Genomic DNA, 27,800 nt, shown 5'->3' with positions numbered 1-27,800 from the left:
ACCTAACAGGTTTAGCTATATACAATAAGCATCAAAATTAACGCATCAGCTTACAAACGGGATTTTTTTAGTATATTATAGCTTTATTCTTTGAATATCAATGTAATAATAATATTATTGCTAAACAGGTAAGCGTCATTGTATACCGGGTGTAACAATGATAGTGTGTTTTTCCTCATAGTTTGGAACACCCTGTGGAATATTCTAGCGTATATAAAATATTGAAATTAAAACTCAACTGTATCCTTAGGTTTTCTTAACATTATGCTTTTTGATTCTTTCGTTTATGTGGGATAATAAAAAGTTAGGTACTTTAAAACTAGCCATGCTATTCATGAATACAGGGTGTTTCTAAATAAGTGCGACAAACTTTCAGTGGTAATTCTGCATGAAAAAATAATGACCGTTTGCTTTATAAACATCTGTCCACAAATGCTCCGTTTCCGAGATATGGAATGTTGAATTTTTTCTTACAAACTGACGATTTATTTATTGCTCTAAAACCGGTTGAGACATGCAAATGAAATTTGGTAGATTTTGGGAGGTAGTTCTTGCGCAATATTTGACAAAACTTTTTTATTATCAATTTTACGAAAAAAAGTTATTCTTCATAAAATGCTCTGGATAGTCAAAAATCTAAAATTCAACCATCAGATATCAAATTTTATCAATTTTATACGAGTTATGTCAAAAATATGAATTTCGTTAAAGAGTAAAGTACCTTTATATTTCAGAATATAAAAAAATGCTATTATGAAAAGTTGTTTGAAATTAAAAACTATGTTTAAATATACAATTACATTATTCTAATCGAAAATTTTTTTTCAATTTTTTTTCAAATTACGTATACTCATCATCATTTTATTACAATTATGATAACTATTTTATTATCACTTTTACGAAAAAAAGTTATTCTTCATAAAATGCTCTCCCTGGTCTAAAATCTAAGATACAACTATCAGATATTAAATTTTTTAAATTTTATACGAGGTATGTAAAAAATATGAATTTTTCTTAAGAGTTGTGTCTTTATTATTCACAATATTTTAATTAGAAGGATGTAATTGAACACTAAAACAAATTTTTTAATTCCAAACAAATTTTCTTAATAACAATTTTCGATATTGTGAAATTTAACGATACTTTACTCTTGAGTGAAATTAATATTTTTTGACATACCTCGTATAAAATTCATTAAATTTGATATTTGATGATTGCATCTTAGATAATATACGATGCAGAGTATTTTATAAGGAATAGCTTTTTTTTCGTAAAACTGGTAATAAAAAATGTATCAATAGGTTCGCAGACCTATTGTATGAGCTAAAAAAATTTTTTTTGCTGAACATTTATTTTTGTTGAAGTTTATTATTAAATGTATTTTAGGTAAGTTTTACAGAAAAAAGTTTTGATCATTTAATATAAACTTTTTTTAGCTGGTAATTTTCGGTTTTTGTATTACATTTTTGTTATCTTTCTTAATTTTCTCAAAAAGAAATAGTCTATTTCATTTCTAAAGAAAAATAATTTAGTGCATTTTAAATATTACATCCTAAGCTTTAAAAAAGCACTTATAAAACTGTAATAGATCTGTTCAAACTTGAGTAATACCGTCTTAAAGTGGTGGTAATTCTATAAAACTACGAAGATTTCATAAATTACATTTTTTAAGACGTCATATCATTTGAATTAAATTTTTGAGATTTTTTTTTGAATGAAACATCATTTATTACGATGCTTGAAAGGTAAGTTGTGTAAAATTGAGGGTTTTATAAGAAAAATTGTATTAGTTACACATTTTTTAATCATTTTTAAACAAAATTCATCTAATGCTCAGTTTCCGCCCCCACCGTACTTATACCCATACATTTTATTTCTTTTTATTATAACCATAAGATAGCTTAATTATTCTTCTTTTAGGATAAATTTGTAAAATTTCATTTGATCCATTAGTTAAAGAATTACATTAAAATAACTCAACCGTACACTTCGCCGTACGCTAGTTTACAGTGCGCCAATGTTTGCGAGAAGGGTGACTTTAGCGTTATAAATAAAAAATTATAGAAGATACAGATTTAATTTTAGAAAATTCTTTATGTAAGGTTTTTTTGTAAAATTTTCTGAATTTTTCAATGGTCAAGTCAGCTTTGTTCTAAAATTTATATTTTCGGAGTTATTTAAAAAACATCAAACTTCGTAGTTCATTTGTTTAATAAAAAATGAAGCACCCACTTCTCGAGTAGAACTTTTTAATATGTTGTTTATTAAACATTTCTTAATGAAATTACAAAAAGTTCTATCTTGTTTGATTTTTTTCCGAAGCGAAAGTCTATATGCACTTCCCTATTAGCAATAATATTATTACATCGACATTCTTTAAGAACTATAACTTTAAGACCATAATATACTAAAAAAATCACTAAAATCGGACAACAGGTTCAGGAAATACGAGACATCAAATATGTCCCAATTTTAAGGTGGTGCGTTAATTTTGATGCTTAGTGTTTTTGCGATTTATTGATTTTCACCTTTTGCCACATTTGCACAGAAATTTGTTAACCTTGTTCGGAGACTGTTTATTTGTAAGATATTCAATACTTAACTTTGAAAACATGGTTTATATCCGCATTAAAACGTAATAATTTATTGACGTTCTCGCTTCTGCTTTTAAGTAAATCTTAAGAGCAAAATACCAACTACGTAGAAATTAGAAGTATTTCTTCCCGTGTTTTATTCAAACCGTGATTACAGCGAATTATGAAAAAGACTAATATTAAGCCATTGGATTAATAATTATTGAATATCTTTTCTCCTTTCAAAAAAAAAATAATTCTGGATGTAATTACGTAGTAATTACAAATTACAAATTAAATGTCACCCCTTCTGCGGCTCAGTGGCAAGAGAGCCTACCTTTGGATTCAGAGGCCATGAGTTCGAATCTCAGCTGAAAATGAAAATAGTTTCTATCCTTGCGGGATCGGTACTCACGGTTTTACGATTTTTTAGTTGCTTCGGTTTGTTTTGTATTTCCTCTTTCGTGATTTTATATTTTCTATCGTTTAACTCATATATTTCATTTTCTTCGTCTATATCAGGTGTTGACTCCTTCTGGTGCTTGGAGCATATTTTTTTGAAATGTTTTGTCATCTTTGTATGATTTCATATTCTGCTTTAATTATATTTCCTCGTTTATCTTTGATTTAGTTATTAATTTTTAGTGTTTTACTAAATCTCGTATGGTGGTGTATAGTGGTCTCAGATCATTTTGTTGCGCAGCTCTTTCTGACATTTTCAGCATACCCTTTACGTTATTACTTTTATCTATTTTGGCTTGCTTTTTAACTATTTCTTTCCTTGTATTTTTTTTCTAGCACTTTTTCTTTTTCGGCTTTACTTTTGAAACGTTTCATCTTTAATTTTATTTCTGTCTTCTATTGGTGCTAATGTGTCGCGGGTTATCCATTTTCTGTTTTTCCTTTTTTTCGTTCCAATCGTTTCGTTTGCAGTTTTTGACATTATGTCCTCAAAGTTGTATAAATTGTTAAATAAAATAGATTCTTCAATATTTTCTCCACTGTTTCCTTATTTTGGGGTAATGTTGTTCGATTTATTTTCAATCTAAAAGAAAAGAAAGGATGGTTTAGATTTGATTACAGTACAGCACCTCTACTATGTGCTTATACGTATTTCAGATTAACCGTATCCTCATCAGAGCACCTGGGTAGAGGCACTGAACTGAAATCAAATTTTTTCATCCTTTCCGGGTAATTATCAAAATAATTACCAAAGATGCTACTAGCACCATCTAGGAATCGAAAGTTGAGTTAGGAAATAAAATTCGAAATTATTTATCCTCTGAGCTTTTTAAGTTGGAAAAAATAAAGCATAACAGAGTGGCGAAATACTCGACAAGGGAAATCTAAAAATGCATTTCACGTCCTGTCATTCAACGTGATAATAATTTTAGCGAATTATTTTCCTTTATATCCACAAAAGTGAATGTTATATAAACTAAAAGAAAAGAAAGGATGGTTTAGATTTGATTACAGTACAGCACCTCTACTATGTGCTTATACGTATTTCGGAATAGCCGTTTCCGTTTCGTTTTATTTCCTGACTCAACTTTCGATTCATAAATTCAGAAATACGTATTGGTTAATTGGCCTTTCATCAAGACTATTTCTGGATAATAAATTGCTTATTTGGACATATGGGTTGGAACTATAGGGCACAGCCAGTCACTCCAACATCGAAATCATGCAACGCTTTCAATCAAAAACCCTCAGAACCATGACTAATGCACCTTGGTACATCAACAACAGGATCGTTCATCGAGACCTCAAAATGGATATGGTACAAGAAGTCATCACAAAATGTAGCGCTGCATACATTGTCAAGTTGGAGGGTCATGAAAACCAGTTTGCACTTAACCTGATAGACAATTCCCAAGAACAACGTAGGTTAAAAAGGTTCAAACCACTGGACTTACCATTTAGAGTAAACTTTTAAACTTTGAACTAATTAGTTAGTAGTTATAAAATGTAATTATTTTCTACACAACTTTATAAAAATTGTACTTTGATTTTACCAGTGGGTAAAATCTTTCTTGTCCTTAGTCAATGTCATTACTTTTGTTATTGTTGACACTCAACAGATTGCAAAATACTTTTAAATTAAATAAAAAAAAACTTTCGATTCATAGAGGGTGCTAGTAGCATCTTAGGTAATTGATTTAATAATTACCCGGAAAGGATGAAAGGATTTGATTTCAGTTCAGTGCCTCTACCCAGGTGCTCCGATGAGGAAACGGCTATTCCGAAATACGTATAAGTACGTAGTAGAGGTGCTGTACTGTAATCAAATCTAAACCATCCTTTCTTTTCTTTTAGTTTATACTTTATTTGTTAAAAATGCATTTAACTCGGCGGGTTGGGGACATATAGTCCGCAGGATGGAGGCCATCAACGTGTCGAGTTATCTGACAAACGTGATCAAAAGCTACCTAACTAATAGGTACGTGTCTGCAGGTAACGACGGCATTAAACTTACGGCAGGTGTTCCACAAGGGTCCGTCTTAGGCCCGACGCTGTGGAACATCCTCTAAGACGACGTCTTAAATATACGATACGGTCGGGACTGCATCGCGGTTGCATACGCTGACGACCTGGCCATTCTCGTAACCAGCGATCTGTACTGGGAGGTGGTTAGTGCGGCCGAGATGTGTTTCAGGCGGGTGAATGCCTGGATGAACGAGAACGACCTTGAACTCGCAGGCGGTAAGACAGAGGTGGTTATCCTAAAGGGACCTAGGGATAGACCGGACCTGTTGTTCCATTTTGGAAACAGCGAGGTCAAGTCGAGCCTCTGTGCCAAATATCTTGGCGTGGACCTCGAAATAGGGCTGGGATTCACCAAACACCTCGCAAGGGTGGTGAGGAAGGCCGAGGCACAAACTGCAGCTCTCCGGAAAATAACACCAAATATCGTAGGGCCAAGTAGTGCCCGGAGAAGACTGTACCTACACGTCGTACAGTCTACCCTTCTCTATGGGGTTCCGGTCTGGGTTGAGGTTCTACGTCACAAGAAATACAGAGAGATGATAAACAAGGCACAGAGGAAGCCTCTGTTGAATGTAGTAAGCTCATACAAGACTGCATCAACCGTGGCTCTACAGGTGATCGCGGGCGCCCCTCCCATACATCTGCTAGCTAAGGAACGCCAGTTCCTATATGAACACCGCCACGGCCACTTACCCGAGGTAAGATCGGCCGCACGACAACAACTTCCTGGCGGACTGGCAGCTGGAATGGGAGGCGGAATCTACCAAAGCCCAGTGGACCAAAAGGCTGATCCCGAACGTAGAGTCGTGGTACGCCTGCAAGTTCAAGAGAGTAAATTTTTACTTTACACAATTTTTGATCGGTCATGGATCATTCAGGGCATTCACCCACAGGATCGGGAAGTCGGACGACGACATGTGCTGGACCTGTCGCGTGAGGGAAGACGCAGAACACTGCGTTTTCTAGTGCAGCGTCTTTGCTCACGAGCGGGTCAGGATACGTAGTAGGTTTGACGACATCGGCCCTAACAATATTGTTAATTTTGCGATCGGAAACAAGGCGGATTTCGAGGCCATAATTGACATTATAACCGGTATAATTAAGAGAAAATCCGAGTTGGAACGACTGGAGCAGAATGAGTGAGGCGGGTCAACACAATAGTTGTAAAATAAAAAAATATATATAAGAAATAAAAAAAGTAGAAAAAGCAAAATAAGAAATAATAAAAAAAAATAATCCGCGTCAGAGACATATGACCCTAATTCTTCTATAGGGCTCATTCTATCCGCCACACTACAGAACAGTCACCCAAGCCCTGCCGTTTTCAGGCAGGGGTTGGCCCACCTTCCTCCGTGTAGGAATCAGACTTTTCTCTATTTAGTCCTACCGTTTCCTTACCGGTCATGGGGGGGCATGCGGGACGCACGGGCCATATTGTGGCTGGTGCGCCCTAGCGTGTTCTCCTTTCCTGTCCGAGTCCAACAGTACTAGGGACACCTTCCCTAGTCTGCTAAGAGCGTTCCACCTCAGTCCAAAGAAAAGTTTATACTTTATTCACTTTTGTGGATATAAAGGGAAATAATTCGCCAAAATTATTATCACGGTGAATGACAGGACGTGAAATGCATTTTTAGATTTCCCTTGTCGAGTATTTCGTCACTCTGTTATGCTTTATTTTTTCCAACTTAAAAAGCTCAGAGGATAAAAAATTTCCAATTTTATTTCCTGACTCTATTTTCAATCTTTTTGTGAACTCGATTCTTGTTTTGTCTTGTTTAAGAGTTTCGATGTTGTATATTCTTCTTCTCTTTATCTTCCAATCGACTTCCATTATGTTTTATTTCTCCTAATCCTTCCATTCCCATATCCCAACTAATTTATATTCCGTACTTTTATAGGTTTCTACCTTGTCTACAATTACGATGTTTATATTTCTTTTGTATTTACTATTTACATGGTCGTATGTTGCTTGGAGTTCCTCGTATACCTTCGTTTGTGGGGGTGTAAACGTTAATTACTATTTGAAGTATTTTGCTTTACATCTCGCTTATACAATTCTTTCCTCTCCTTTATTATCCATTTATCCAATGGCACTACAGCCCAAACCGGGTCTTGGATTCCTTCAGCAAGATTCTTCATTCATCTCGATTTACTGTTGTTCTTTTCTATTAGGGCGTTTTAGTCCAGGCGCATCTGTTTTGAGACGGACGTTGAGAGGTGACTCATATTTTTTTACAGAAATTGCTTGAAATTAACCCATATAATAATAAATGAGTTATCCTCCCTCTCAAAAAGATCCGAAACATTGTTTAAATAATCAAAATGTCAAAAAATCAAGAAAAAATTCGATTTTTTTTCTTCGTTTTTTATTTGATTATAACTTTAAAAGTATTCACTTCCGAGAAAAGTTGCTCTGAGATAAAAGTTGCGTAATTAAATTTTCTATAATATAGGACTGATTAAAATTTTTAAAAAATGTCACCCTTGTTGTAAAATAGCAATAGTTGCGAAAAAAAAACATCAAAAAACAAGTATTTGCATTTTACGTTTTTCGACCATTTATGCTACAATTAGGATCTTCATAATTTCATTAGGATCGGTTCAATAAATTTTGCAAAATAAATTTTGCAATCCAGCTTTCGCAAAAAAAATTCATTTTTTCAAAATGTTGCAGGACTGAAAATAAAGTAGATAGCAAGCTTAAATTTTTTTTACGTAATATAGAAAAATACTGTACCTTTCATCTAAAATTTTCAAAATTAAAATCGGCTAACAATCATGGCGTCAGGAATTTTTTAAATAAACATCAATTTTTGGTGCTACGCGCAGGACAGCGGTGTTCGATTCACACAAGTTGATTTCCACCAAAATTTCTTCCAATCTTTATCTAATATATTATTTTCTTACTCTATATTTTGTTGTATTTTAATATTTTAATTCCACAAAAATCAAACTAATTTGATTATTGTTTGTGAAATATTGTTTAAACAATTGGATATGTTTAAAAATAATAAACTTTTATTCTCTAAGTTAAAATATATGAACAAAGAAACTTTTTGCTAAAAAAACTGTTATGTCAAAAGACAGAGTATGTGTTTTTATTTTGCAATAAACAAATTTATCTATTTATATCGAAATGTACTAAACATTTAAATTTATCAATCATGATCAAAGGTCATTGCAATGCCCAATCAGAGCAAACGTATCCGCTGTCCTGCGCGTAGCACCAAAAATTAATGTTTATTAAAAAAAATTCCTGACGCCGTGGTAGATCACAGATTTTAATTTTGCAAATTACAAATGAGAGGTACGGTGTTCTTCTATATGCAAAAAAAAATCAACTTGCTGTCTACTTTACAAGAATAAAAAACCGCTAAACGCCGTAAAAATGAGTGGCGCATAAAATATTCCAACTACAAAAGATCTGATATGAATGTTACGTGGCGCGAAAATGGATTTTCATTTGATGCAAAACAAAATTTTAGTTTTATTTTAAAATATTTTTCCATAATATTTGCTAAATTTGAAGTAAACGCGCCACAAAAGAGTAACTTTGGTACAGTTTGAATTTTGAAACTCTTTTGTGGCGCGTTTACTTCAAATTTAGCAAATATTATGGAAAAATATTTTAAAATAAAACTAAAATTTTGTTTTGCATCAAATGAAAATCTATTTTCGCGCCACGTAACATTCATATCAGATCTTTTGTAGCTGGAATATTTTATGCGCCACTCATTTTTACGGCGTTTAGCGGTTTTTTATTCTTGTATCCGGAGTTTTTCAAAGGTATTTATAAATTAAATGTATGAAGTTGAATGCAATGTTCCTCTATTACACGTCAAGCTTTATAAATTGTCACTTTTGTTGCATTATCTCCCAAATGATCTAGTGTCAATCGAATGTACACTAGATTTTTTTCTATTCGAAATAGACTGAAAAAAAAAATATATTGAGATGGCCGGTAAATGAAGTCGGATTGCCCGTTGCCAGATCAAATTTAGCGTCGTAACCACTACAACTACATAAACCGTTTGGGGAATAATCGTTAATTGGATTATACTTTTGTATCTTAATAACTTCTAAACGTCTTAACTGATTTTGATCAGTAAACATGAGTTTGAAACGTATTAACCAGTAGTATCTGATGGATCTAAGGTCAAGTATGATAACTGAAGCTATTACAGGAATTATTGAGCTTTCGAAACCGTTTTTCCCACAGGAAATAGATTTTATCATATTTATGAAGCCTATAACCTAAAAATTCGAATTTTCCCGGATATGAGGTATACATCGTTAGATTCGTCTTGAGTCCTTCTACAAATCTTAAGTTATTGGAGCAATTCGTACGTTAAAATGTTGAGTAATTGTCGAAAAAAAAAATTTTCAAAGTTTAGTTTTTCAGTTTTTCGGCTTTACTGAGCCGTGTATAGTGTATACGTCTGATCCTGACGGCTTAGACACCATTTGAAAGCTTAAGTCAACGCTATTGATTTGATGTATTTGCGGTTCTCCTGCCTCTTCGTGATCCGCATATATATACCCCCAAAAATATGCCGTTTTGTACTTACCAAGTCCTATAGCTGGCTTATGGGTCGTCAAAAGTAACAAACTACACCGGTTCTAAATCGGCCCTGACCCCCTCTTTAAACACAGAGAAAAATATCAAATCAGTTTAACTTTCAAACACACATACATACATATCCACAAACATTTTCCCTTTTTTAAATAAAAATTGAGTCACATTTCTAAGCTCTATAACTTTTGAATGGTATAACCGATTTTCAAAATTAGACATGCATTGGAAAGGTAATGATCAGTTCTATTAGAAGCCGTAAAGGTTGGACAAATTTTTAAACTTTTTGGGAGTTATGGTGACGAGAACGAAAAAGAGGCCCTAAATAGGAAGGGCCGTAAAATCTACACCCTTGGACCAAAATCGATGGTTGACATATAAATGGGTGAGTCTTTTCTGAACTTTAAGATGGGAGTTGGCCCAATTTTCAATTCAGTCAGATTTAGAAAATCGAAAATTTTGTGTATATATAGTGTCGCGTGTAGGGTGGTGTGGGTGTGCGCCACTGGCGAGAACTGCCGTTCTCTGGTAATGTTCAAAATTAGACATGCGTTGGAAAGGTAATGATCAGTACTGTTAGAAGCCGCAAAAGTCGGACTTAAATTTTCGAAGTTTTTGGGAGTTTTGGGGACCAGAACGAAAAACAGACCCTAAATAGGAAGGGCCGTAAAATCGACACCCTTGGACCAAAATGGATGGTTGACATATGAATGGGTGAGTCTTTTTTTGAACTTGAAGATCTCGTATATATAATAGTGTCGCGTGTAGGGGGGTGTATTTCTGCGCCACTGGCGAGAACTGCCGCTATCTCGTAATCTTTCCGATATAAAACTAACAGCTTCGATAACTAATAAATCGAAAACTATTAATTTTATCAAAAAAATTTATAATGAACATTTTTTGCTTATAATTAATATTTTTACCAGCATTTGTGGTCAAAATATAAAAAAAAATTCCACTCTCGAGATGAGGTGGCAACCACCCCATGGTAAAAGCGTCTTTCAGCATCATATAGATTTTGATCCTTGGACTATCCACTACTTATTGTCAAATTTTTAAGTAAATCGATCCATTCTGTAAAAACTGCGAAGTGAAAAATTTCAGTTCCTGGACTAATTCTACTTTTGGAGCTCTATAACTTCTGAACGGCTTACCTGATGTTGATCACTAAACATGAATTTGAAACGTATTGACAAGTAGTATTTGATGCATCCACGATCGACTATAATAACTGAACGTATTACAGGAATTATTGAGCTTGAAAAACCGTTTTTTCCCATAAGAAATAGATTTGATCATACTTATGAAGCCTATAACTTAAAAATTCGAATTTTCCCAGATATAAGGTATACACCGTTAGACGCGTCCTGAGTTCTTCTACAAACGCTCAGTTATTGGCGAAATTCGTAGGTTGAAATTTTGAGTAATTGTCGAAAAACCAAAATTTTCAAAGTTTAATTTTTCAGTTTTTTGGCTATGGTGAGCACTGCGTATGTCTCAGCTTGATCGCTTGAACGCCATTTGAAAGCTTAACTCAACCCTATTGATTTGGTGTATTTGCGGTTTTCCTGTCTTTCCTTGAACCTAAGATATATACGCCCAAAAAATATGCTATTTTGTATTTACCTAGTCCTCTAGCTAACTTACGGGTAGTCAGAAGTCAAAAATTAGACCGGTTCTGAATCGGCCCTCACACCCTCTTGAAACACAGAAAAAAAAATTCAGATCGGTTTAACTTTTCCACACACATACATACATACATACATACATATCCACAAACATTTTCCATTTTTTAAATAAAAATTGAGTCATATTTCTGAGCTCGATAACTTTTGAATGGTATAACCGATTTTCAAAATTAAACATGAGTGGGAAAGGTAATGATCTATGCTATCAGAAGCCGCAAAGGTCGGGCTTAAATTTTTGAAATTTTTGGGAGTTTTGGGGACGAGAACGAAAAACAGGCTTTAAATGGGAAGGGCCGTAAAATCCACACCCTTGGACCAAAATGGAGAAGTAACATATGGATGGACGAGTCTTTTCCTAATCTTTAATATGGGATTTGGCCCAATTTTCAATTCAGTCAGGTTTAGAAAATCGAAAATTTCGTGTATATATAGTGTTGCTTGTAGGGGTGTTCTGCGCCACTGGTGAGAACTGCCGTTCTCTGTGGATTTTCAGTCCTGCAAAATTCTGAAAAAATTAATTTTTTATTGCGAAAACTGATACACAGATTAATATTTTTCAAAAATCTATCGAATGATACTAAAGACACAACTCCACACTCCACACGTAGAGGGGTGGGGGATAAATTTAAAATTTTAAATACGAATCCCGCGATATTTCGCGAAATGAACATCAGATTGAAAAACTGAAAAATACACGTATTCAATATGTTTGAAAAATCTATCGAATGGCACCAAACACGACCCCCCACGGAGGTGGGGTGGGGGTTACTTTAAAATTTTAAATAGGACCCCCATGTTTTATTACAGATTCGGATTCCTTACGTAAAATTAAGTAACTTTTATTCGAGATATTTTTTCTTATTATGGATAAATGGCACTAAATCGGAAAAAACTATTGTTGGAATCATCATTCCCTTTGCCTTATCCCTCCACACAATTCTATCTTGGGTCATATCAATGTTAATCCCCTTTACCAACATGTCCTGCCTTATGGTCTCCCCCCAGGCCTGCTTTGGTCTTCCTCTCCTACTCCTTCCAGGAATCTGCACTTCACCTATTCTTCGTATTGGGTGATTAGCGTTTCGACGTTGAACATGACCAAACCATCACAACCTATGCTCTCTCATTTTGGCATCAATTGGTGCCACACCTAGACCTCCCCTAATAAACTCATTTCTAATTTTATCCTTCTTTGTCACTCCACTCATCCATCTAAGCATTCTCATTTCCGCCACATGCATTCGTTGTTCCTCTTTCTTTTCACTGCCCAACATTCAGTTCCGTACATCATAGCCGGTCTTATGGCTGTTTTATAGAATTTTCCCTTCAGCTTCATTGGAATTTTTCTGCCACACAACACACCACTCGCTTCTTTCCACTTCATCCATCCAGCCCTAATTCTACTGCATGCATCTTCATCTATTTCTCCATTACTCTGTAATACCCATCCTAGGTACTTAAAACTATTGCTTTTCACAATCATTTCACCATCCAAAGATACCATTTTATTTGTAGTAACTCCATCTTTAAACGAACATTCCAAATACTTTGTTTTTGTCCTACTAAGTTTGTCCTACTAAACCGTTTTCCTCCAGAGCTTGTCTCCACTGTTCCAGTTTATGTTCTATGTCTCTTTCACTATTTCCTACTAACACTACATCATCAGCATACATTAGGCACCATGGAATGCTACCCTGTAATTTCGCTGTTATCTGGTCCAAAACTAATGAGAATAAATAAGGACTAAGCACCGAGCCTTGGTGCAATCCTACTTTCACCTGAAATTTGTCAGTCTCTCCCACACCTGTCCTAACACTAGTCGTTACTCCCTAATACATATCTCTCACAATCTTTACATATTCGCCATGGACTCCTTTCTTATTGAGTGCCCACCATAGAGTCTCTCTAGGAACTCTATCATATGCTTTCTCAAGATCAATGAATACCATATGAGCGTTGGTCTCATTATTCCTGTATTTTTCCATCAGTTGCCTTACAATGAAAATTGCATCTGTTGTTGATCTGCCCTGCATAAAGCCAAATTTATTATCGGATATTTCGGTTTCTTCACGTATCCGTCTATCAATTACTCTCTCCCATATTTGCATGGTGTGGCTAAGTAGTTTTATAGCCATGTAGTTTGTACATTGTTGTATGACTCCCTTGTTTTTGTAGACAGGTACTAATATACTGCTTCTCCATTCGTCTGGCATTTGTCCAACTTCCATAATTCTCTTAAACAGACCTACTAGCCAACTTATTCCTGTCTCTCCCAATGCTCTCCATACTTTCCCAGGAATATCATCTGGTCCGACTGCATTTCCTTTCTTTATTTTTTTGAAGCGCTTGAGCCACTTCCCCTTTGGTTATTCTGGTAACCATTGCTGTTACTTTCTCCGTTAACTCCACAGGCTGTGTGTCAAATTCTTCATTTAATAAACTGTCAAAATACTTTCTCCATCTCTTTTTGACTTTTGACATCCTTTTCGTGAATTAGTATTTTATTATTTTCATCTCGGATACAACTAATCTGATTAAAATCTCTTGCTTTCTTTACTCTCTGTTTGGCTATTTTATATATCTTTGCTTCGTTTTCCCTGGTATCAAGTTGATCATATAGGTTTGAATACGCTTCTGCTTTAGCTTTTGCTACTGCTACTTTCGCTTCCTTTTTGGCGACCATATAGTTTTTAAGATCTATGTCCGATTTGGTTTCTTGCCACTTTTTATATAATTTTTCCTTCTCTTTTATTTTTCCTTGTACTTCATTTGACCACCACCAAGTCCCTTTATCCTCAAACTTCTTTCCTGACGTTTTCCCGTATTTCAATAAGTATTTCAATAGCCGTCTCTCTAATAATATTGTCCATTTTTCTCCAAATTTTGTTAGGGCTTCCTTTTATGTTCCAACATATTTTTTCTACTATTTTTCCCTGAATAGACCTTCTTTCTCATCTTTTAGCATCCACCATTTGATTTTTTGTGGTCCTCTCTGATATTTTTGTTTAGTTTCGCTTTCTGCTTCCATGTCCAGAACAAGCAACTTATGTTGTTGGCTTACTGTCTCACTAACTATTAACTTGCAGTCCTTGCATTCACGTATGTCTTCTTTCCTTATCATGAAGTAGTCTATTTGGGATTGATGTTGTCCACTTTTGTAGGTAATAAGTTGAGTTTCTATCTTTTTAAGTTTGAATGAAGATTGTTGGAAATGGAAAATTAAATTAAAAATGGAAAGTCCCCACTAAAATGGAAAACTTAACTTAACTTTTCTTGGTTTTAGAACCTACTCTTCACCACCCAATAGGTCCTCAAAGCGCTCGAGTGACTGCACATTTAGCATACTTTCCTCCCCTACTATAAAATGATTTGGTAGAAAATTCGTAGCCTCGTTTTAGCTCTATTTGTATTTTTAAGATTAATGCCAAAGTGAGCTAGAGCAAGTCAATTTTTAATTACAGTTTTTTCATTTTCCGTTCTATTAGTCATACAAACAATTTAAACGATTTCTTTAAAAGGAGCAAGAGTTTTCGATGAAATTTAATTTCCGTAAGTTTATTTTTACAAAAATTACTATTTAAAACGCAAATCTATTCATCGTCTAATGACTTTAGCGTTTAAATGCAAATGATAGCTGCACTGGAAAATACGACATAAAATTATTTGCAAACGTTCAATTTTCGTCAAATACACTGCTAAACAAAAAACAGCTTATAGTATTACATCAAATATCACTTACATCCAATATCAAATATTATATTTTTCAGATTTAGCCATACGACTTACTTACACTTACTCTAAGGATAAAATACACTATAATCCCAGATACCTACGGTATCAAAAGGATTGATAGACAATTCACGACTATTAATCTCACTGGTCGTTCTTTACCATAAAGATTTACCTTTCTACTATCAATGGGTAGGTACGCATGGATTATCTAGTAAAATACAAATTTTTATATCTTTATTGTATCGCAAATTTGAAACGTGACTTTTCATGAGGTAAGGTTTATACCCAGTTTAATGTATTTGCATTAAAAATATCAGTTTTGTTATTCTTTGAATTGAGAAAAATATTTCCGTTGTTTATGATTCCACCGGTATCCAAATAAATGCGCCTGCGGATTAATTTTCAAAGAAGGGTGTTTTATTAGAGTTTATGGCTTCTGCCAATTCTTTGGAAGCGGTTATCGTGTAATGTAGTGTTGTACTGATGGCTAAATTTAGAGTTAACAGAAAAAAAAAAATTAATAATAAAAAAATAGTTATAGACTAAATACAATAGAGACCTATTGGGCTGTGAAGATTAGGTCCTAAAACCAAAAACTCCCAAAAAACCACTTTCGGTGCGCATCACTCCGATCGGAGTCAAAGGGGTCCTTTTCTAGATGCGCATGACCCCGATCGGAGACAGTAACCATTTGATATTTAAGAAGGTATATTTTACTTAGTACGACGCTGATGTTAGTTAATATTTGTCAGGGTGTGACTGAGCAATTAAAGTGTTAAAATTTTTTACCCGTTCTTTGCTGTGATAGTTTCGTGATTCAAAATAGCGGAAAGTATGCCGGTCCCTTCAAAGTGTAAAAAACAGAAACTTGTAGATATTTAAAAATCCACAAAAACTTTCCTCCAGACATAGTATTCCAAAATTCTTATGGTCAATAAGGGACTAACAAAGAGAAAATTAGAAAACAGACAACATAATATCACTGCGAAAAATGTCCTGATCAACCCAGATTTTGTGTTGAAGAATGATTTGAAATTACTTATAATATGTGAATCAAATTTCTCTATTTTATAAAATAAATTAACTTATTTTTTCTAAAATTCCGTTATACAGGGTGTCCCGAAAAATCGGCCATAAATTATACCACAGATTCTGGGGTCAAAAATATGTTGATTGAACCTCACTTTCCTATATACAATAGTGCCCACAAAAATAGTTACAACCCTTTGAAGTTACAAAATAAAAATCGGTTTTTTTCATGTATCGAAAACTCTGGGGATTTTTTATTGAAAATGGACATGTGGCATTCTTATGGCAGTAACATCTTAAAAAAACCAACAATGAAATTTGTACACCCCATAAAAAATTGATAGGGTTTTGTTCCCTTAAATCCCCCCAAACTTTTGGGTACGTTCCAATTAAATCATTATTGTGGTACTATTAGTTAAACACAGTCTTTTTAAAACTTTTTTGTCTCCTAATATTTTTTCGATAAGCCAGTTTTTATCGATATGCGGCTGCTTTCTCAACATACGCCTTCTCCAGTTTTCCATTTTCTTCTTTTCTGCTCCTCTCTCTTACTTTAATAAAATTTTGGCCCAATAATAAAATTTTGGCCCTCCCATATAAATTCATTTATTTTTAGCACATAAGCAAAACGCTCGGACAGGTCTATTTTTAAAATAATCATAGTATATTATAGCATCAATGTTTCGAACTTTACGGAAGTAATCATACTAAAATTTTATACTGAAATTTCTCCTTGTTTTCACCCCTGTGACTTATTAAAATAAACATTATAGACGGTTTTAGGGACTTTCGGCACTCGAGTAATGTAATCATTTATTCTGCGTTCAATTTTTCAAAAATTTTTATTAGTTTTCTCGGGTTTCAAAAATTGCATTTGAAAAGAATTGAAACGAAATTTTGAGCAAGTATTACCCATTTTTGTAATCAGTATTTCAAAAGCTTTTAAATGCGGTGTCACGTGATGTACTTTCCCATTCAAAAAAAATCAAAGTTATGGCTGTCACCTGAAGAGGGATCGCGTAAAGTTCGAAAATTTTCAGATTTTAAAATATTTGAAAAAAAATTACGCGTTAGGTTCCCAAGTCAATAGTTAAATTTAATTTTGCAGAACATTGTTCTTAGAAAATAGTCTTTAATTGATATACACTTGTAAAATGGATTTAAACTATCTTAAGATAACAGTGTAATCCCATATTCCGTTTAGACATTAACGTCATCTTAATCGTGCACTAAAACCCATATGCTAAATTTCATATTACAAAATATCTATTCTGTAACATCCTGAAATTATTCTCAATAACTTCTCCTTAATATCTTCTTTGTAAGCACCATGATTAAAGCGTCATAAAATCAACAAAAATAAACCTATATAATATAAATCATATTTCCAGGAATAGAAATCTCAATCACATTTATTAAGCTATTAAACGTTTTCTCAGCAATATTATTACATGAGGAAAGAACTAGTTACATTATACACTCATTGAGATTTGTATTAAGAGATGTCATTTAATCTAAAGAGAATTAAAAGGTTTTGAAAAAAGCTTTTAATAAACTCGTTACAAGTACATTTTTAGCCAGCAGACACAAAAACAATGCATGTTATTAGTCAATAATCTCAGCTCTCAATAAAAAGTGTTTTTGCTGGTTTATGCCAAATATTACAATCAGGTATGTTACTAATGAGCTATTCCAGGTCAAATCAACAGACTTTGAATTAATTTTTTCCCAACCTACTTAGAGTTCATTAAAATTTAGAGTACTCATAGTGGATGATGAGATGACGAAACATACAAGATTTTAAATTATTTTCTCAAGCCGTTTCCGAAATATGGTTATGTAAAGTTGTCCAAAAAAATCCAAAACGTCGAGACCATACTTTATTGGAATGGTTGTAGAAGCTGTCCTAATTGAGCTAGAATGCTGGGAGAGGTGTCATTTTGCAGCATTTTAAAGTGATATATACAGCATGATGTTAAAATAGTATGAAACAGCATGAAATAAAAAAATATATTTTGAATGAATTTTTTCCAAAAAATACATAATTTAAAATTTTCATAATATTCCTACAAAAACATAGTATTGTTGTTAATAACATAAAAATTTTATCATGGGATGGTGATGGGTTCAACATAAAAAAATTAAAAAAGAACTAAGTTTTCAATCTGATAGCACATAAAACAACATCCACAAATGTTATTCTACATCCCAACAGACTGAAAACAATGGGAACCTTCTTTGGTTACACCTCCGAGGCTTCTACAATTTGCAAGCCATAACGGATGCTTATAAAGAAAATATGGGACAACGAAAAAATGCCGGAGCAATGGAACACAGCACTCATCTACCCAATTCACAAGAAAGGTGATAAGACCATATGTGAAAATTATAGAGGAATCGCACTGTTAGAAGTGGTGTATAAGGTATTAGCAAAAATTATAAGAACTAGATTGAAAGCTTATGAATCAGGGATAATAGGAGAATACCAGGCTGGTTTCAAACAGGGAAGAGGAACAACCGATCAAATTTTTTTGCTAAGGTTATTACAAAACAATAGTTATGAGCAAAATCTAGGCTTACATATGCTCTTTATCGATTTTAAACAGGCTTACGACTCTATCTCACGAAACGGGCTACACGAAGCAATGAGAGCACTAGAAATATCAGAGAAACTGATACGATTAGTTAAAATGACGTTAACCAACACAGTCAATAAAGTCATGATAGAAGGCAGTTTTTCAAATCAGTTTAACGTCAACTGAGGATTAAAACAAGGGGACCCCCTGTCAACAGACTTATTCAAGCTAGTACTAGAAAATATAATCAGAGGAGCCAATATCCAGACAAGCGGCACGATTCTTAACAAAAGACAACAGTGTATAGGTTTTGCAGACGACTTGGTGTTTCTGACGCGTTCAAGAATAGAACTCTCAAAAAATGTTCAAGCAATTTAAAGAGGAAGCAAAAAATATGGCCTGACTATAAACCAAGGAAAAACCAAGTATATGGAAATGAGAGGAGAAAATGCTGAAGAAAATAAGTGGATTACTCTAAGGACAAATGACAAAGATTATAAATTTGAGAAAGTAACTGAATTTGAGTACCTTGGAGTCACAGTTACAAATAGAGGAGACGAAGAGAGAGAGATAGATAAACGGTTGTTAAAAGGTAGCAAAGCAGTAGGTTCATTAAACGCACTGTTGAAGGCAAAAAACGTGTCCAGGGCAGCCAAGATCCGAGCGTATGAAACAATAGTGAGACCAACGGTGCTGTATGCATGTGAAACTTGGACAATGAACCAGAAAATAGAAAAGAAGCTAGAGATTTGGGAGAGAAAAATATTGAGAAAAATTTTTGGGGGTATAAAGGAGACTAACGGGGAATGACGCAGAAGAACAAACCTGGAGATAATGGAGATGTATAAGAAACCTAAAATAGCTCAGAAAATCAAGGCACAGAGAGTTAGACGGTTGGGCCATGTTTTACGCATGCCACAAGAAAGAAACGTCCTAAGAGTTTTATCAGCAGGAGAACAAGGGAAGAAAAGAAGAGGGAGACCACGAAGGAAGTGGTTTGATGCCGTCCGGACTGACCTAGAAGAAACGGGTACAGGAGACTGGAGAGGACAAGTACAGGACCGCAAAAAGTGGAAGAAATTAGTCAAGACTATCGAAGCCAAGGGCCTTTAAGGCCTGTAGGGTTGTTATATATATAACGGATGCTGAGACTAAGGAAGATGAGGGAATTTTACAATTTATAATTCACGTCCCATCTGCTCAACGCGGTAAAGGTCCAACGAGAATGGTTCCCTTCGTACTCCAATCAGAGTAAACATGTAAATCAAAAATTAATTAATAAATTAATTTTACACATACAGTATGGTGCAAGTGAAAGGAATAAAGTCCTAATGTCGCAAGCTGGCGACGAGATTTTTATTTTTAAATTGTAATTTTTTGGCATATATACCATACTAGCGACGTCATCCATCTCGTGATGACGTAATCGATGATTTTTTAAATTAGACTCGGTGTCGTGTGCTAGCTCATTTGAAAGGTTGTTTAATTCTCTATTCAGTAACTAATAAACAATAATATATTTTCGGTTGTAGTTTAGTGTTGCAACGAGATTGAAAATGGATATTTTTGAGTTACATGTTTACTCTGATTGGAGTACGAAGGGAACCATTCTCGTTGGAACTTTACCGCGCTGAGCGGATGGGATGGGAATTATAAATTTTAAAATTCCCTCATCTTCTTTAGGCTCAGCATCCGTTATGGCTTGCAAATTTTAGAAGCCTCGGAGGTGTAACCAGAGAAGGTTCCCATTGTTTTCAATCTGGTGGGATGTAGAATAATATTTTTAATATTATTTTATGTGCTATTAGATTGAAAACTTATGGCGCTAGGGCATCCCTGCCATTTCGTTCGTTCCAATCCGTAACTTCACGCCGGGGTTTGTCCTGGTTGAGTCAGAGGGAGCAGCAAATGTGCCCCCTGATGAGAGACTAATAGGTGTCGAAACCGGTAGAGTTTCTTGCTGCATTCTCTGATTGAACTAGAATATAATGCGGCTGTAGTTTCGTGTTGCAACGAAATTGAAAATGGATATTCATTTTTGAGTTACATGTTTACTCTGATTGGAATACGAAGGGAACCATTCTCGTTGGAACTTTACCGCACTGAGCGGATGGGACGGGAATTATAAATTGTAAAATTTCCTCCTCTTCTTTAGTCTCAGCATCCGTTATAGCTTGCAAATTTTAGAAGCCTCGGAAGTGTAACCAGAGAAGGTTCCCATTGATTTCAATCTGGTGGGATGTAGAATAATATTTTTAATATTATTTTATGTGCGATTACATTGAAAACTTAGTCTTTTTTTATTAATATAATTATTTACACAGGGTGGCGAAAAAGTTTTTTTAATTAAATTAATTGCCAAAAACAAGACGACGGTATGTAATTTATTTAATTTTAGAAGAAAAACTTAAAATCAGAAATTTTAGAAGTTAATAGCAATTTGGAGGTTGTAACAGCGAGAGTCGTATTTCTACATAAAATAAATATTTGCAACATAATAATTATATACCTCAAAAAAAAATCACAGAAACAGATCTTACAGATTTATTAAATCATATTCCTACGGAGAGAATAATTTCAAACGATTTTAATATTGTCATAATTCACTATGGGAATCTCTTAGAATAGCGCTAAAAATAAAATTTTGGAAAACTTAATAACTTCAAAAAACTTAAACTTGCGTAACGATGGAGGACCAACACATTACAATATACATACAGGCTCTCCATCAGCTATTGATTTATCAAAATGGTACCCCGTATTATCACCAAAGCTTTCATGGGATGTACCGTTTTATCTGGTAGTGACCACTATCCTATTAGAGTCGCTTTGACAATTATTAACTTAGATAACAGTGCATTTCCGACTCCCAACTTGAACGTAAAGGCTGCCTCATTTAAAGCATAAATCTAACGAAATGACCTAACCTTAAGAGAAACCACAGCAGATCATTATTCCGATGAATTACTGATCTCATTCCTGTCCATAATATACAGGGTGATTCAAAAAAAGGTAACACCGGACCTGGAACATCTCATTGCCTTGAAATCTGTTTTAGAATTCATACTACAATTTTTAACCATTAGTTTACTCAAATACTACACTGCCAGGCATAAGTTAGGGATATAGAAAATTATGCTTATTTTCATAGTTGATTGTTTCGTGAGCAGATTTTTTTATTGTTTTAGATTTTTCTTTCGCTCATTTTTTTGATTATTTTGGATTTTTCTTTATTATTTACACAGTTGTGCAAAGTTTTACTAAAACTCTTTTTTTGTACTTATACCGAGAGGAAGAAAATATATGTTTTTTTATGCTAAGTTTGAGACACTCTGTAGGGAGGACGAGGTACAAATGTGAGTATGCATCGAAATCGTATTGTAGTTTTATGTTTTGTGAACATTTTGATTTTTGAATCTTCCTGATATCTTTAGAAACAAAGAAAATAGGTGATTTGACTATTTAACATGTTTTTTAAATAAAAAAATGACATTTAACAAGATTTTGAATACAGAACGGCACATAACGTAAACAGTTCTTATTGACACTCATAAGAGTTATTTGTCGATCAGGTAAGCGGTATGTACAGCGCAACATAAGAGACATGAGATTAGGGATGGCGGTTTTTGACACAACACCGGTTTTCGGTTGTGCCGGTTTTTTTTGCTTACGGTTTAACCTGGCGGTTATAACCGGCCAAAAAAAACGGTTTTTGGAAAAACCGGTTTTCGGTTTTTTTAATACAATAGGTTGTAAAGTTACATTTACAATACACTTTATTTTGCGATACTCCATTCGACTCGATATCAATATGATCAAAATTAGTACTATCGAAACAACATTGTATTACTTTTAACACGTTTGTATATTTGTACATAGAATAGGTACATTTTAACTCATTTAATACTTTCTCTATGAGTGTATCGTTTTGAAAACGTAGCGAAATTCTTGGAGACTCGTATTCGTAATCAGTAATTCGATATTCATAGTCAGAGCATTATTTTTGGTAATCAGAAAAAGTCATTCACCCACTTTCAATGTCAAGAGTTAAGTGTGAAAAATAGATGATGTTTGCGTCTAATTCAACCAGATCACTTCTTATGTAAATATTATGATTATAAATACCTTTTTAAGGAAATAGTATAATAAAACTTAATAATTGTTTCTGGCTGATGTGAGATTGCACTTTCCGTTTGCTTCTGTATTTTATAAAATAAAATAAAATTTGAATTATGGTTTTGTTTGGAATAATTACTTGAGAATAATAATTATGATTGGGATCCGAAATAATACCTAACCTAATCCTAATCACCGTAAAAACCTAATAACCAATTTTTACTTTAAAAAGAAAAAACCGGTTATAACCGGGACAAAAAAACAGCCGGTAAAACCGGTTATTGCAAAGTAAAAAAACCGGTTTTAGGTTTAAACCGGTAGGTTTTTCCCATCCCTAGATGAGATTGTTTAATGGAAGCCCTGTGATATTTTTGGGGTGGAATTTCCGTGAGAGTAAGTACGGATTTGGTGTCTACATGAATGCTCTTTAAATAGCGAGAGGTACATTACACAGATTTTTGTTCTTTGAACGCTCTGTTACTTTCGCACTACATATACAGGGTGTCCCAGACTAATTTATCCATGCTATATCTCTTAAACGAATAGAGATTTTCGAATGGGACAAAAACTGATATACTCTATTTGTAATACACTTTAACATGGCGTAGAAAAAATCATATCCTAAATATTATAGTACCCACATTTCTTATAGTTTTGGATGCGGTCTTCTATCGTCTATTTAACAGATTTTTTAAAAATAAAATCGGTTCGTAAATACTCAAGAAATTATCAGTTTATTTTTTATTTTTGTTAATTATGGTATAGTTATTAAAAATTAAAGTTAGGGGTTGCAACTATGAGATGACTATTTAGGGGATGATTTTATCTAAGCCATATTAAAGTTCATTACAATTGTAACAGGCCAGTTTTTGTCCTATTCGAAAATCTCTATTCGTTTAAGAGATGTAGTCTGGATAAATTAGTCTGGGACACCCTGTATATAGGAAATAATTTAATCTTAGTGGTATAAGACATGGCCTCCGCACGGCCTGAAGTTAGATTCAAGTGGTGCATGGCACTTTTAATATACCTATTAGCAAATAAAATTACTTAAACTTGTTTATTTAATAAAACAGTCATTGTAATTTATATCAACAATTAAATTCGAAAAATGTTTAAAGGATTTTTAACTGTAACAATGGGTTAGTATATTTTTTACGTTTAAATTTCAACATTTGACATTTTAAGATTGACGTTATTCAAAGATAAATATAAACAATCGCTATTAATTCCGTAAAAGGGCTTACGGATATGAAATTTATATCAATGAATTCTGTTTTACTTACTGTTGATTGTACAATAAATTTTTATTGGGAGTACACGTTCCTTTTCGTGTAATTGCCTTAAAATATGTCTTATTTTTAAAAGCCACCTCCATTCCATGACACTAATGTCAACTGTCTGTTTCATTGTTTCGTAAGCTCAAAGAGGGCAATTCTAACAGTGTTGTCATAGTTATATAAAATATGTTTTCTTATGAAAAATAAAATCTTTCGATTTTGAATAATGTTAGTAGTTGATAATTATATTTTTTTCTAACCCAAATAAAAAGGTCGTAGAAAAAGTATAGTATTCTACTTGCATGTAATGGCTATTACTCACTCTGATGAATTACGACACTCGCATACGGCTCGTGTCGCAAACTTCATCATCGTGAGTAATAGCCATCATTACATGCTCGCTGAATAATATACTATTCCTACAGGGTGACTTTTGTTTCGGTTAAAGCACATGTTAAACTACAAAACCGTATATTTTCTGCGTTTCTAAAGATATCAGGAATATTAAAAAAACAAAATGTTCACAAAACATATGACTACAATACGATTCCGACGTATACTTACATTTGTACCTCGTCTTCCCTACAGAGTGTCTCAAACTTACCATAAGAAAAACAGTTCGTTTCTTCCACCCAGTATAACTACAAAAAAGGAAGTTTGGGTAAACCTTTGTTATACAACTACAGTTTGTCTAATTTACTTACCGTTGCACGTCATTATCTATGTCAGAGATCTAAGTTGACATTGTTGCCAAAGTATAAAAAATTCCTGAGTCTATTTCAAATCAAATACATCTCATAATTATTGCAAACTTGGATTATATGACAAAACAAATTAATATTCAATGTAAATAAATAAAAATATTAACTAATATAAGAAATAGAAAACTAGAATTTAGGTATAATCTTACCTTACAGTAAATAATAAAAACAATAAATATAATAAAACAAATACTTAGAGTCAAGAATAAAAACAAATCCAAAGTGTCAATACCGCAACTGTCAATAAATAAATAAAAATAAATAAATGTTACCAATTTATGCCAAAATGTCACCTTCGTTCGATTATAGTTACAGTGTGTTCCAAACAAATGTGCTTCATAAAAACGCTTTTATAATCCATTTATACAAATTAAACGAAACACATTATTGTGTATTTCTTTAAGTTAACATTAATAGAAATCTTCACATATTATTTCCACGCGTATATAATAAAATATGTCTAGTGGCTGTAATTCCAGTGTACTCCGCAAAAGGATTCTAAATAAGAACACACCTACCGCCCAAATATTTCGTGTTGGTATCATGTGAGGTCACGGGCTATGACGCGAATGACGTGCAACGGTAAGTAAATTAGATGGAGTATATGTAAATAATAAAGACAAGTATAAAATAAAAAAAAATAGCGGAATCCGTTATATTCTGGGCTGATTATCGTAGAATAGGCCATTTTTGGGAAAAGTTATTTACCAGCAATTTTTTTGCTGGAATCGAAGCTTATGATTATATATATTAATAATATAGGCATACAAAGTTCGCAGATAGTGTGCTACTTTTTTTATTAACAAAATGGCGCCTACCAAACGTGTTTTTTTTTCAATTTTCGCTCCATAACTCCGAACATTTTAACTTTACAACAAAAACACCCTAATAAAAATTCACCGAAATTAAATTATACATAAAGAAATGTTTTTCCCGATCTGCTCCGACGAAAATTTTCCTCGGAAAATGCGGGTTTCCCAACAAAATCTTTAAATTTCAAATAAAGTTTTAGATAAGTAATTATCTACCAATAATTAAATAACTCGGTGACATAACAGTTTTATTGGTTTAGATTATAGTTCCAGAAGCCGGTGAAAATTAAACCAATATTTTAGCAACAATTCAATTGTTAATTAATAATTTACGGTCGGAATAATAACCAAAATAATTATGATACACTGATAAAACTTTGAAATCTTATAAAGATGAGATGCCTATTTAATATATTGTTGATAAAATATAAATTTTTAATTTTTTTGAATAGTCTTTAAATGTTAAAAAAAAATAGTTATAAACAAATTAACGTTTCTCAGAAAGTTTTTGTTATATTCTAATTTTAAAAAATAGGTAAAATGCGTATTTCAAAGATCTTGAAAATGAATGAATTTAATACTAAATAGTAAAAAGCACATCTTTATAATCTTTCTAAGTTTGATCAATGTCTCATGATTATTTTGGTTGTTATTGCGACTGTAAATTGTTAATTAACAATTGAATTGTTGCTAAAATATTCATTTAATTTTCACCGGCTTCTGTAGTTTTAATCTATACCAAGAAAGCTTTTATTTTATTAAGTTATTTAATTATTGATAAATAATTACTTGCCCAAAAAATTTATTTGAAAATTCGAGATTTTGTTGGGAAAACCCACATTTTCCAAGGAACAAGTTCGTCGGAACAAATCGTGAAAACATGTCTCTATGTAGAATTAAATTGGGGTGAATTTTTATTTGAGTGTTTTTGGCGTAAAGTTAAAATCTTCGGAGTTATAGACCAATAATTGAAAAAAACAAGATTTGGGGGCGCCATTTTGTTAATAAAAAAGTAGCACACTATCTGCGGACTTTGCATACCTATATTATTAATGTATTATCAGAATATTCGATTTCAGCAATAAAATTGCTGGTAAATAACCGTTCTTTGTACTTTACTAATTAGACCAGCGTATTATAACTATTTTTTTTTCAAAATTTATAGATTATGCAAAAAAACGAAAAATTTATATTTTGTCGATAAAATATTAAATAAGCATCTCATCTTTATAATCTTTATAAGTTTGATAAATGTATCATGATTATTTTGGTTATTATTGTGATCGTAAATTGTTAATTAACAATTGAATTGTTGCTAAAATATGCGTTTAATTTTCACCGGCTTCTGGAATTACAATCTATACCAAGAAAGCTTTGATGTCACTAAGTTATTTAATTATTGATTAATAATTACTTACCTAAAACTTTATTTGAAAATTAGAGATTTTGTTGGGAAAACTTGCATTTTCCGAGGAAAATTTTCGTCGGAGCAAATCGGGAAAACATATCTCTATGCAGAATTTAATTGCGGTGAATTTTTATTTGGGTGTTTTTGATGTAAAATTAAAATCTTCGGAGTTATAGAGCAATAATTGAAAAAAATACGATATGTCGGCGCCATTTTGTTTATAAAAAAAGTAGCACACTATCTGCGGACTCTACATACCTATATTATTAATATATAGGACCTTATAATTCGATTCCAGCAATAAAATTGCAGGTAAATAACCTTTCCATGAATTTTGCTAATTAGCCCAGAGTATTAATCTGTTCATGAAAAAATCTACTATGAAATAAGCATAATTTTGTATATCCCTTACTTATGCCTCGCAGTACATATATTGTATTTCCAGGATCATATCTTTTATTTATAAATTACATTTTTAAAATTCCAATATAAATTGAAACCCCCAAATCCCCATTGGGGTGTTTTCTGTTAGCATGATGTCAATTTTACTTTCAATATAATTTCCACCACACCTATTCTTCCGTTTGTGCCAGTATTTTTGTTGAGGTTAAATTTGTATGTTATCGTCGATTGACTAATGTACTTTCCTTGTTTCCATCTGAATTATTTTCGTCCTACTTAACATTGTTTACCGTTGAGAAAATGTCAAACACATTTTTTGCATTATGAGCGTTTCCCAACTCGCTGGGGAAGTCATTTTGCTTT

The sequence above is a fragment of the Diabrotica virgifera genome, chromosome 6 (genome assembly GCF_917563875.1).
Source record: "Diabrotica virgifera virgifera chromosome 6, PGI_DIABVI_V3a".
NCBI classification, from domain to species: Eukaryota; Metazoa; Arthropoda; class Insecta; order Coleoptera; family Chrysomelidae; genus Diabrotica; species Diabrotica virgifera.
Note: the sequence above shows the minus strand (reverse complement) of the source record.